The sequence below is a fragment of the Jaculus jaculus genome, chromosome 2, assembly GCF_020740685.1.
Source record: "Jaculus jaculus isolate mJacJac1 chromosome 2, mJacJac1.mat.Y.cur, whole genome shotgun sequence".
Lineage (NCBI taxonomy): Eukaryota > Metazoa > Chordata > Mammalia > Rodentia > Dipodidae > Jaculus > Jaculus jaculus.
This window is the reverse complement of record NC_059103.1, coordinates 41,836,047-41,849,129: the sequence shown is the minus strand read 5'-3', so window position 1 is coordinate 41,849,129 and position 13,083 is coordinate 41,836,047.

Here is a 13,083-nt window from a genome sequence, read left to right as displayed (position 1 = left end):
AAAGTGGATGGCCAGTCAGGTCCCAGCAGGTATTACATGTCAAAATCCATGTTCTAGGAAGAAAATTACCCCAGAAACTATCTGGATTTTAAAAATATTTCTCTTTATTCATTTGCAAGCAGAAAGAGAGGAAGGGAGAGAGAGAGAATGGGTGCACCAGGACCTCTAACCACTGCAAACAGACTCCAGATTTATGCACCACCCTGTGCATCTGGCTTTACGTGAGTACTGGGGAATCAAACTCAGGTCATTAGGTTTTGCAGGCAAGCACCTTAACTGCTGAGCCATCTCTCCAGCCTTTTTTTGTTTATTTTTATTTATTTGAGAGCGACAGACAGAGAAAAAGTGAGAGAGAGAGAGAGAATGGGCGTGCCAGGGCTTCCAGCCACTGCACATGTACTCCAGATGTGTGCACCCCCTTGTGCATCTGGCTAACGTGGGTCCTGGGGAATCAAGCCTCGAACTGGGGTCCTTAGGCTTCACAGGCAAGTGCTCAACCACTAAGCCATCTCTCCAGCCTATTTGGATTTTGAAGGCAGCCTAGTATGTAAAGCCCTCTGCTATCTTCCTGTACTGCTCAGATAGCCACCCATTTCAAGTGTGGGAGCAAATCCAAGATGTGGTTCCAGGTATAATTTCTGTCTCTTGGCCATGTGACCTCCAAATCCAACAGGGTTAGAGGTCTCAGGTGCGCAAGGGTATGGCAATCCTCAGAAGAGTCATAACAGCCCTTAGATTCTGGGCCAAGGTCATGCACTGGAGTGGAAACCCAGACTGTCTGCAAGTAGATCTTGACATCACTAGTCCCTGTATGAGACTCAGTGTCTAGCTGTAGGATGTTATAGGATTATGCACTCTGTTCCCTAATATAAGTTGGGTATTATCTAATCTGCACAGCCGTGAGGTTGGGCAAATGTAGCAACAATCTATCAAAGAATGGAAGTGGTCTAGTCTTTAGAAGACTCCCCAAGATTGAGTTATGAAAAGAAGAGGTCCAGGCTCCTGTTTCACTCACCTCTTATGAAGCTCAATCCAAAGGATGGTGGCTGCATTGTCAAAAAATGGCCCTTGAAGCTGATGGTAGAAGAGAGCTGGGCATGATGACATGCACCTGTTACCCCAATACTCAGCAGGCTGAGGCAGGAGGATTGTGAGTTCCAGGCCAGGGTGGGATATATGAGACCTTTTACTAAAAAAAAAAAAAAAAAAAATGGGCTGAGGATATAGCGCATCAGCTAAAGGGGCTTGTTTGGAAAGTCTACCAGCCTAGATTTAATTTCCCAGTACCCACATAAAGCCAGATGCACAGAGTGGCACATGCATATGGAATTCACATGGCATGCCCATTCTCTCTCTCAATCTCTCTCCCCTTGAAAATGAATGAATAAATAAAATTAAAGTTGGGCTGGAGAGGTGGCTTAAGGGCTGAGGCAATGGTCAGAAAAACCAAAGGACCCAGGTTTAATTCCCTAGTACCCACATAAAGCCATATGTACAAGGTGACTCATGCATCTGGAGTTCATTTGCAGTGGCTAGAGGACCTGGCCTACCTACTCTCCATCTGCCTTTTTCTCTCAATATCTCTTTCTCTCTCTCTCAAATAAATAAATAAAATATTTTCTAAAATTAAAATTAGCCAGGCACAGTGGCATACACCTTTAATCCCAGCATCGGCTTGCTGTGAGTTCAAGGCCAGCCTGACGCTACATAGTGAATTCCAGGTCAGCCTGAGCTAGAGTAAGACTCTACCTAAAAAAAAAAAAAAAAAAAAAAAGATAAGAAACAGGTACTGAGGAGATGGCTCAACAGTCAAATGTGCTTTCTTGGATTCAACTGCAGGAGATTCAATTCCCCAGCACCCACATAAAGCCAGATGCAAAATTGTACAAGTGTCTGGTGTTTGCAGCAGCAAGAGACCCTGGCATATGCACACTCGCATACACACACATACAAAATAAAATAAATAAATAAATAAATTTTAAAAATCAAAATACCTCAAATGGCCAACAAACAAACTAAAAGTTCCACATCCGTAGTCGCCAGGAAAATACTTGCATGATCACTAGCATGAATGTATGAACAACAAGAGGATGAAAGTTCTGGAAGGCCATTAAGCCTCTCCAGGATTTTCCCTGTTCTTCAACCCAGGCCAGACGGTGGGCAGGCTCTTTCCTAGATGTGTGTTATTCCCATTCTGATGCCCTCGTTTTCCCACGTTAAGCTCTGGGGTCTCTCTTCCATTCCCCAGTGTAAGATAATACCCATTATGATATAGACTGGTTCCACGGCAGCTGCTTGGAGAGCCACATGCCATGATTTTGGATGGAACATTCTAGCTAAGTCTAGAGCTGGAGTCTTACCGTCTTGAGGTTATTACAAGCAGGTAGATGTCATTTTATGTATCTTCAGTATGATCTCAGGAGATGGGCTACATATCCCATCCTCTACAGTTAGGTAGGGAGCACATGACCTCATGCAGGCAAATGAGAAAATAATGTCTGTCACTTCTCATCATGGCTCATACGAAGCTCATTTGTCTCCCTTCCTCCTTGGTCCTGAGCTGTGGAGTCTTGGAGGCCTTATACTGAGGATGGCAGCATATAAAACAGAAGGAGGCTGCAGCTGTGAATGCCTGCATACGCAGAAGCTTCTCTCTGACCTGCGCCACACTTGTCCCCATGCAGAAAGGGCTCTTATTGTGTTAAACTACTGAGGAAATCATTTCCAACCGAGGTTAGCCTCCGCCTGAGTAAACCAGGAAGAAAGGTTGTTTACGTTAGTCAAAGGCCTGAAGAAAACAAAGACATCAAAGCAAGGCAAACAACAGAGAGGCAATGCAAAATGACCTGGTTTGTAGTCAAATACATGTGGAGTGGCTCTGTGGCTTGCCAGCTGTGAGACCTTAGATCACTCTATGCCTCGGAGCAACTCTTTCTGTTAAATAAAGAGGGAAAGAGCCACCTTGATCATGAAGGCAGATCACATTCAAGGTGTGCCAGATGCTGGCGGACAATCGCTGCTCAGAGAACAGCCTCTCCTTGCTGAGTCATGGACTCCCACAGGAACATCAGAGCCACCGCCAGAGACCATTTTGGAAGGGGATCCCAGGACAGCCTCTACCATTTCTTATGTTTGTTCCTTCCCCCTCCCAAGCCCCACCCTATGCCTCTGCCAAACAGTCACCTGCTTGTAATAAAGGGGCCACTGTTACATTTCGGAAACAGACAGAAAACCTCTTTTGAACACTCTGCCTACTTGTTTTTTAAGGGCTGGGATTAAACCCCAAGCACAACTAAAGTGGTATGGCATGAATTTTGTTGTCACAAAATTCTATTGTACTTGGAATAAAGATGATGAAAGGGTCAGACAGAAAATAAAGGCATTTCAGGAATTTCTTTGTGGTCTCCACTGGCCTTAATTTCTGACTGGGTCCCACTGCGCCCTCTGCTGGCTGTGAAGTGAATCGAGTGTGTCTGTTCCTAGACTGGAGGAGATAGGGAAACTCAGGCAAGAGGCCCCCAAATCAACATTCCACCCACCTGCTCTGCAAGGAGAAATCAGGGTGGTGCCTGCATAGTCTAAGGGCAGAGGGAAACCACAGGTTGTTCTGCATGAAGGCCTCAGAGTCGTGTGATAAGGGCCTCCAAAAAGGTGTGCAAAGGATGAAGAAGTGGGCATCTCGGGGGGTGGGGGGCCGGCATAGCCCTTGCAAGTGGGAAAATGAGAAGAAAGAGGGAATGCCTCGAACATCTCTGCTGGTTGCAGAATCTTGGCTATACCCAGGCCACTACACACCACTCCTCTTCCAGAAGATATTGAGGGCAGAATGCCCCTGGGCGTGCTTAAGACAGCACTACCCACCGCAGCCAGGCTGCTAAGGTTCCCCTGTGACTTCATGCTGCTCCTGCAGAGGGGCAGCCACCCCACACACACACACCCACAGGCGCCTGGGGAAAAGAAAGCAGTGTGGGATGCCTCAGCCCACATACCACTGTCGTGATGCTGGGGTCCAGGACACCCCAGGCGGGAAGCTTTGAATGGGTTCCAAAGCAAGTGCATGTCGTAGGAAAAGGTAACACTTTGTCACAGTCAAGTTCACATTGCTGGTAGAAATCGCCCAACCAAGAGGCAGCTTTAGGAAAAAGGTGTATTTTTGGCTTACAGGCTCGAAGGGAAGCTCCAAGATGGCAGGGAAAATGATGGCATGAGCAGAGGGTGGACATCACCCCTGGCCAACATAGGTGGACAATAGCAACAGGAGAGTGTGCCAAACACTGGCATAGGGAGCTATAATACCCATAAGCCCGCCCCCAAAAATACACCGCCTCCAGGAGGCATTAATTCCCAAATCTCCATCAGCTGGGAACCTAGCATTCAGAACACCTAAGTTGATGGAGGACACCTGAATCAAGCCACCACACACTTTTTAAAGAAATTTTGGGAATACTAGATTAGGCAGAGTTAAACAGCCTCTGTGTTGTAGGACTTTTAGAGTCTTGTGGGCACTGCAGTACTATGAAAGCCCACGGGCTTGAGGGATGGCATTTCCAAGATTTTCTTGTACAGGGTAACCTACTATTCAAAGAACGCTCTAAAAGAGACATGCCCAGAACCCACCTGAGGAACACTTCCTTAGCTGGAGTGTTAGCTTTCCATCATGGTAACCAAATACCTAAGATAGTCAACTTAGAAATAGAAAGAAAAAAAATGATTATTTTGGAGCGCAGCTTTGTGAAGTCCTCCAGTCCATGATCAGTGGGTCAGTGGCAACATCATGGTAGGAGTTTATAAGAGCAGAACTGCTCATGTCATGGCCAGGAAGCAAAAAAGATTGAGCAAGGAACGTGCCTGGACCCCGCAATCCCCTTCCAGGGCGCAGCCCCAAGGACCCAAAGGCCTCCCACGAAGTCTTACCTCGTCAAAGTTCCACTATCCCTGAATGTACCACTGTGGGGACTAAGCCTTGAATGTTTGGGCTCCATATCCGCACTCCAGCTTCCAGTGCGTTCCTTCCTGCTAAACCCTGCCAGGAGAGGGCAATCGGGGGTTCTAGAATGACAACACAATCTGAAGTAATCTTGGCAGGCAATGCCTACTTCTGCGAAAGGGTGCAAAAGGGAAAACTAGATTAGGCAGGTTTTTTTTTTCTTTTTCTTTTTCTTTTTTCAAGAGTTCTGGCAAGTAAGCACACCAGCAGAAAATCTGTTGGAGTTGTTTTGTTTGTTTGTTTTTTCTCTAATGCACAGCCAGGGTCTTGTGCCTCATTCTAATTGGTCAGAACCTCACATTTTTATGTGATTGGCAAAGACAGGAAAATGTGTGGTTATGAAAGGGAAAAACTAAAGGAAGGGAGGATTTAAGGACCTTTTACAAGATGCAAAAAGGGAAGCTTTACTGTCAAGGATTGTTTTGGTCTCGAGGACGGCTGAGTCTCTTGGTCTCAAGATTTGTTTTAACCTTTAAGTTTCAAGGACTATTGATTCAGGTGCCTCCCCCGCCCCCCCCTCCTGGTAATTTAGTCTCTTTTTAGAGCCAAGTTTATTCTTAGCCATTAGACAGAAAAGATGAGATGATTCATTTTCATATTCCTCACAGGCTCAAGGCACCAGAGGTCCCCACTCGGGTCTTTGCCTGTGCCCTTCCTTGCTGTGGGTTCCATTTCCTTCTCTGTGAACTGGAGATATTGGAGACCTGTGTCTGCAAATTGTCTCAGGGAAACCAAAGGCTTCACGGTGATACTCATTGATCAGTGTTCAGGAGTAAGGAAATGTGAACCCCTGACCCAGTTATCTCATTTGCCTTTTTTTTTTTTCTTTTCTTTTTGAGGTAGGGTCTCACTCTATCTAGCCCAGGCTGACCTGGGCTATTAACTATGTAGTCTCAAGCTGGCCTTGAACTCAATTCAGTGCTGGTATTAAAGGCATACACCACCATGCCTGGCTCATTTGCCTATTTTGTGTTAAGAATTTAGCAGTATCTTTAATTGAATTAAAGAGTTTTCTTTTTATTTTCTTTCTTTCTTTCTTTTTTGCTAAAGCTGGCTCAAAAACTTGTAGCATATTTGATCCCCAAAGATAATTCCAGCTATATATGATATCTGTTTATCAAAGGTATGAATTTGAATGCAGATGGCATACCTTAGAATTACAAGATTTAACAAATGTGGACAGTTGCTAGCTAAATGCTATGACCAAGTCACAGGACCACATGAGAGTTGTGGACCTAAATCCACTCAGTGTAGTGTGACAGGATCCACTGGAGGTGCATAGGATGGAAGAAAGTTACCTGATGGGCTGGAGAGATGGGTCAGTGGTTAAAGCACTTGCCTGCAAAGCCTAAAGCCCTGGGTTGGATTTTCCAGTACCCATGTAAAACTAGATGCACAAAGTGGTGGTGCATGTGTCTGGAGTTCGTTTGCAATGGCTCGTGGCCCTGGCACGCCCACTCTCTCTCACTCTCATCAATCAATAAATAAAATATTTGAAAAGAAAACACTGCCTGGGAAAGGAAGAAGGAGGTCATTAATCATCAGAACCCAGGTCGGAGCCCCCAGGGCAGATAACACAACAGAGTTGGGTTCAATGATTCACACACAGCACCAAGAAACGAGGAGTCCTGGCTGCGCCTGGTCTTGTGAGTTAAACTGTGTGGTCATACCCGTCTCCTCACCCCAAGTTGAAGTCCAGATCCTCATTTACTTCCAAATGGGGACTTCTTTAGAGATAGGTCTCTATAGAGGCAGTTGAGTGAAAACGTTTGTCGTTATTTGGGTAGCGGCTGATCCAGATGAAAGAAGAGAGATGGCGTGATAGAAGATGGAGAGAATTTGACAGTCTTCAAGCCAACTTTTATTGCTAACACCACCCAGAACAGTGTGATACAGGGTTTTATGTCATTGTTTTATTATTATTAAGAATATACTTTGGCTGGACATGGTGGCACATGCCTTTAATCCCAGCACCCGGGAGGCAGAGGTAGGAGGATCGCTGTGAGTTCGAGACCACCCTGAGACTCCATAGTGAGTGAGACCCTACCTCCAAAAACCAAAAAAAAAAAAAAAGAATATACTTCGTATGGATACATCATGTGTTGGGACCATGTCTTCCCTCAGCCCTGGTCCCATTTCACGGGTCACCCTCCTCAGTGGGGTTGCTGGTATTCCCCGGGGGGTTGCGGGTTATGCACTGTGGGAGCAGCAGTCACTTATTGGGGGGAGCAGTGCCTCTGGGCATGAAATCCACAACCTGTGACTCTTACAATCTTTGCACCTCCTCTGCCACAAAATTCATCATGGGGCTATCTTGGCCCAGCACTAGGAAGCCAAGCCTAAGGGCTCAGGGAGGCCTCGGTTAAACCACAGCCTCATCCTTTCCTGCCCATCCACTTGCCTCTCCTGCTCCTATCCACAGGGTCAGTTCCTTAAATTAATGGCCTTTGTTTCTTGCTGCCTGGATCCTTTAAGAACTCCCCTCCATCTGTGCAGATGCTTGATCTGGGTCTTCATAGGCAGCTGCAGTGGTCACACTAGCCTGGAAGATGGATGAGCTGTAGACCTTTTTTTAAAAAAAAAATTTATTTTATATACATTATAACAGGTTATAGTCTTCCTTCATTTCTTTCTTTCCTTCTTTCCCCCTTTCTTTCTTTCTTTCTTTCTTTCTTCCTTCCTTCCTTCCTTCCTTCCTTCCTTCCTTCCTTCCTTCCTTCCTTCCTTCCTTTCTTTCTTTCAGAGAGCAAGAAAAAACTAGATGTGCCGGGGCCTCCAGCCACTGCAAACAAACTCCAGATGCATGCGCCACCTTGTACATCTATCTTACATGGGTCCTGAGGAGTCAAACCTGGGTCCTTTGGCTTTGCAGGCAAGCACCTTAACTAAGCTATCTCTCTAGCCCTATACGCCCTTTTGAATAACTTTATTTATCTATTTATTTATGAGAGAGAGAGGAGCAAGTAGAGAAATAATGGGCATGCCAGGGCCTCTAGTCACTGCAAACAAACTCCAGACACATGTGCCACCTTGTGCATCTGGCTTATGTGCATACTGGGAAGTCAAACCTTGGTGCTTTGGTTTCGCAGGCAAGTGCCTTAACTGCTAAGCCATCTCTCCAGCCCAGGTTATACTCTTTTATTCCCTTTGTCCCTGCTCCCATTACCCTGGGGACCATCCTCACTGGGGTTATGATATTCACTGTTGGGTCATGAGGCCTCAGTTGGTCCCTGTTGGTAACGGGAGAACCACCCCTCATGGTATGCCTACCCACTCTGTGGCTCTTACAGTCTTTCCACCCCCTCTTTTGAAATGTCCCTGAGCCATGACAGGCCTGTTGGCAGTCTGATTTGCTGCTGAGTTCTGTGTATCCTCTGATTTGATTTCTGCTTTGATGGGCTTTGATTGATCATGGTGTCTGTCACTGTCACCCTGGAGCTGGTGGTCAGGCTGGCAGTAAGAGCAGTATTCATATCACTGCTTCCTCTGCAATTTCTCCTGGGCCCTGGCAGATGTGGTAGAGGTGGCACATCTCACGGTGGGCAGTTAGCTATCTTTTTGTCTGGTTGACAGATCTTGGTTCTCTTCCATTTTCTCTGCCTTCTATAAAATAAAACAGATTCTCCAACCAGAAGTGAGAGCAGCTTGGGTTAAAGAGGGGTATGCAAAGTTATTTGAGAGACTTTGGTATGCAATCCCCACTTTTCTTCTCCAGAAAGCAGTGAGGGCTTCTCTCTGATGTCTATGAGGGTTCCATGGTGTAATGGTTAGCACTCTGGACTCTGAAGTCTATGAGTTTCCTGACCTTGGGATTCTGACTTGGTTTCCAGTACCAGGTATGAGTTCTCTCCCAGTGAGTGGGTCTCATGTTCAATCAGAGAACAGTTGGTTACTCACAGATGCTGTGTGCCATTATTGCACAAGTGTGTTCTTATTGTCTAGCTGGTTGATTTTAGTATCTGAAGGGTCCCCTGCTTATTCACACTGTTAGTAACTGGTGTCTTCCAGCAGTTCCCTTAGGGATTTCCAGTACTCTGAGGGCTAGCCAGGAGGGAGCTAGTTTCCCTTTGTGCTCTAGCATGGTGTTCCAATGTCCTGTGAAGGTGGCCTATAGTGTCTTCAACACTAGGTTCTTAACTTTTAGCTTTGGCAAGTAATCAAGTGTTTTGACAATGGCCTACATTGTTTTGAGGACCTCATGGGCCTCCCTGGCCAACTGCTCACTGGGACAGGTGAGGGGGCGCAGCATTTACCAGCCAGAGTCCATAGTTTTAAGATTAAGCTTTTCCCCCTTCTGTCCAAACTGTCCCCACTCCCCCTTTATTGGTGGTTATATCTTGTAGAATACTAGCAAGACGGACAGTTTTTATGAAACGGATTCATGTTGTCTTAAATTTTGTCTTAAATTTAAATTCCCTCCCCACCCCTATCCCCTCCAAGCCCCTCCCACTCCTGAGATTTTTGTCCCTCTCCTTACCTGTTAAGTAATTCCTCACCTTGCTCCCTCAACTTCAGATCTTTAGACCCTCCAAAGAGCCACTCTAGCTGCACTAAACGCCTTTTCCAGTCCCTCAATTCCCAGCTAGTAAAAAAAGGACTCCTAAGGGAGGCAAGAGGACCAGTGTGTATTCACACTGCCCTCCCCCACCAAAGGATTCTAACACTAGGCAGGCTCAGAAATGCTTCCAGACTCTCCTTCCCCTCAAGCTCGTCCTCCCTAGCCATGAACTGTGCTCTGAAGAGACTGATTCTTCAAGTCTTCCTTCATTCCTTTCATTCCTTCAGCACAGTTAAGTTTTGATGAAAGAAAGGAAACCTGGGGGCTGGAGAGATGGCTTAGCGGTTAAGTGCTTGCCTGTGAAGCCTAAGGACCCCGGTTCGAGGCTCGGTTCCCCAGGTCCCACGTTAGCCAGATGCACAAGGGGGCGCACGCGTCTGGAGTTCGTTTGCGGTGGCTGGAAGCCCTGGCGCGCCCATTCTCTCTCTCTCCCTCCATCTGTCTTTCTCTCTATGTCTGTCACTCTCAAATAAATAAATGAAAATGAACAAAAAAAAAAATTTAAAAAAAAAAAAAAAAAAAAAAAAAAAAAAGGAAACCTGGAGCTGGGCCTATCTCAGGGGCAGAGCCTTACCTAAATTGACCAGTACCCATGTAAAGCCAGATGCACAAGGTGGTGCATGGGTCTGGAGTTTGTCTGCAGTAGCTAGAAGGCCCTGGGATGTCCATTGTCTCTATCTGCCTCTGCCTCTCCCTCTCCCTCTCTCAAATAAATAAAATATATTTTTTTAAAAACCTATCAAGATCTAGGCTATAACCCTGTGCCTGAGGGCATCCTGAATAAGTCCTCAGGCTCTTAGTTGGGGAGGTGGCAAAAAGAACTGCAAGGATGCAGGCGGAGCAAGGAGGGCAGAGAATCAGCTCAGATATGCCCTGTGAGTGAGTCACAGCCAAGGAAAGAGCCCCCTGGAAAAAATTACCAGAAACAAAAACCCCACTGAGCAGGACACGGACACCTTGACCGGTGCAAGAGAAAGCTGGGTTGGGGGAGCAGGGCAGGAAGGAGAAGAGCCTAGCAATGCAGCGTCGCCCGTCGCCCGTCACCCGTGTGGAGCAGCGCCCTGCAGGCCCTGAGGGCTGGGAGAGGGAGGACACCTGACTGAACCCTCTCACTGGGAAGCAAGGGATTGGGTCCTTCTTGAAATCAAGAGAGGAGGTACCTTTAAATCTGGAAGCTGGGAAAGCTCTTCCAAATCACCTGCTCCCAAGCTCCCCCTTCCCCATGCTTCCCAGAAGGATCCTTCTGTAAACCTTCTGTAAACCTGGAAGAATGCTCACTTACCTTCCCACAGATTAAAACTGAGCAAATGGGGCTGCAAAGAGGGCTCAGTGGACCAAGGTACTTGCTTGCAAAGCCCGCTAGCCTGGGTTCAATTCCCCAGTATGCACATACATGCTTCTGGAGTTTGCTTGCAGTAAATGACAAGAGGCCCTGGCATACCCATTCTCTCTGTCTCTTTCTCCACCCTCCCTACAAATATACAAATAAAGCTATCAAAAACAAAATAAAAATAAAAAACTACGCAAATAGTATTCGAAGTGAGCAGATCCTTCATCGTATCCCTTTGACCATCTCCAACCTCAGCCCCTGCCCCACAGGACACGCTCTCTGGAGAGTTCTGACGCAGGCCCAGCCACTCAGCAGTGGGCCCCAATGGACTTGTCTCTGTCCCCATCCTGCCTTGGGCTTTCTCATATGCACAGGAACCCAGACCAGAGCAGCTCAGAACCACGGAATGCCAGCATCCCAGGGGCAACCCTCTTCCACAGGAAGGTGCCAGACTCCAATTCCCTCCATCCTGCCTTTGTTCCTAGAGACCCTGGTGGGATCAAGTGCCATTGCCCACTCTCGTGACATCTTTTATTAATTATGAACTTTTATTAGCGCATATTAAATATACATGATAATGGGCTTCATTATGGTATCATCATATATGCAATGCATTTTGATCATTTTCACTCATGACACTCTCTTCCCTTTTCATTCCCACTGACCCTGTTCCTCTTCCCAATTAGCCCACCTCGACTTTCTTGCTTTTATTTTTGTTTGTGACACGTGTGTTTAAATAAAGTTGCTTATTACAGGCACAGAATGAAGAGTTATGTACACAGCAGCATAGGCAACTCACCACTGGCTACATCCTGAACAAAATGTCTCTCCCTTTCCCAGCAACCACTGGTTGCCAAGAGAGCCTCATGAAGGGGCGGGGCCTCATGGGCTCCTCCCCCACCGGTGATGGAATATTGACAGGTCTAATCTTGCAGGTCTTACAAGGGCCACGTGCTCCTGAAAGGCAGTGCTCCGCAGCATTCCAGCTCTTCCTCCAGCTCTTCCTGCCTCCTCTTCCATGATGTTCCCTGAGCCTTGGAGGGAGTATCATACATGCCTCATAGATGGCTGGTCATCCACGTATTCTCCATCACTTTGATGGCTTGTGAGTCTCTGCAGTAAGCACCACCCACTGCAGAAAGAAGCTTCTCAGGCTGGAGAGATGGCTTGGTTAAGCACCTGCCTGTGAAGCCTAAGGACACCGGTTCGAGGCTCAGTTCCCCACGACCCACATAAGCCAGATGTACCAGGTGGCACATGCATCTGGAGTTTGTTTGCTATGGCTGGAGGCCCTGGTGCATGCATTCTCTCTCTCTCTCTCTCTCTCTCTCTCTCTGTTTCTCTCTGAACGTCCCTCTTTCTCTGTCACTCTCAAATAAATACAAATAAACAAAACAATTTTTTAAAAAGAAGCTTCTCGGACTAAAGCTGAGATTAGCGCTAATCTATGAGCATAAACATAAATATATATGAAACCTCATCAATCAATATAGATCCACATCATGAGCCAAATGTCTGTGTTCCCCTAAAGCTCGTATGTTGGCAACCTAACTTCCAGTGCGGCTGTATTTGGAGGTGAGTCCTCTGATCAAGCGATAAAGGTCACATGATCTCATAATGGTGGGACTCTGACCTGATAGAATTAATATCTTTTTTGAAAAGGATATTAGAGTCTCTCTCTTCCTCTTCCTCTTCCTCTTCCTCTCCTACTGCCTCTCTCTCCCTTTATACACATACGCTAAGGGAATCCATGGGAGAAGGCAGCCACCTGCAAAGCAGAAAGCGATCCCTCAGCAAAAACGGAATCAGCTAGAACTTTGACCTTGGAATTCTAGCCTCCAGAACTGTGAGAAAATATATTTCTGGAGCTGAAGGGATAGCTTAACAGTTAAGACGTTTGCCTGCAAAGCCAAAGGACCCAGGTTCGGTTCCCCAGGACCCACATTAGCCAGATGCACAAGAGTTCATCTGCAGTGACTGGAGACCCTGGTGCACCCATTCTCTCTCTCCCTCCCTCCCTCCCTCCCTCCCTCTTTCTCTGTCAAATAAATAAAAATAGAGTTTTTTTTAAAAAAAAAAAAAAAGAAAATATGTTTCTGCTGTTTAAGCCACCTAGTGCATGGTATTTTGTTATGGCAGTCCGGGCAGAGAAAAAAGAAAAAATGATAAAAACACCACAGATCTATACTCTGATGTAGTTATATGAAA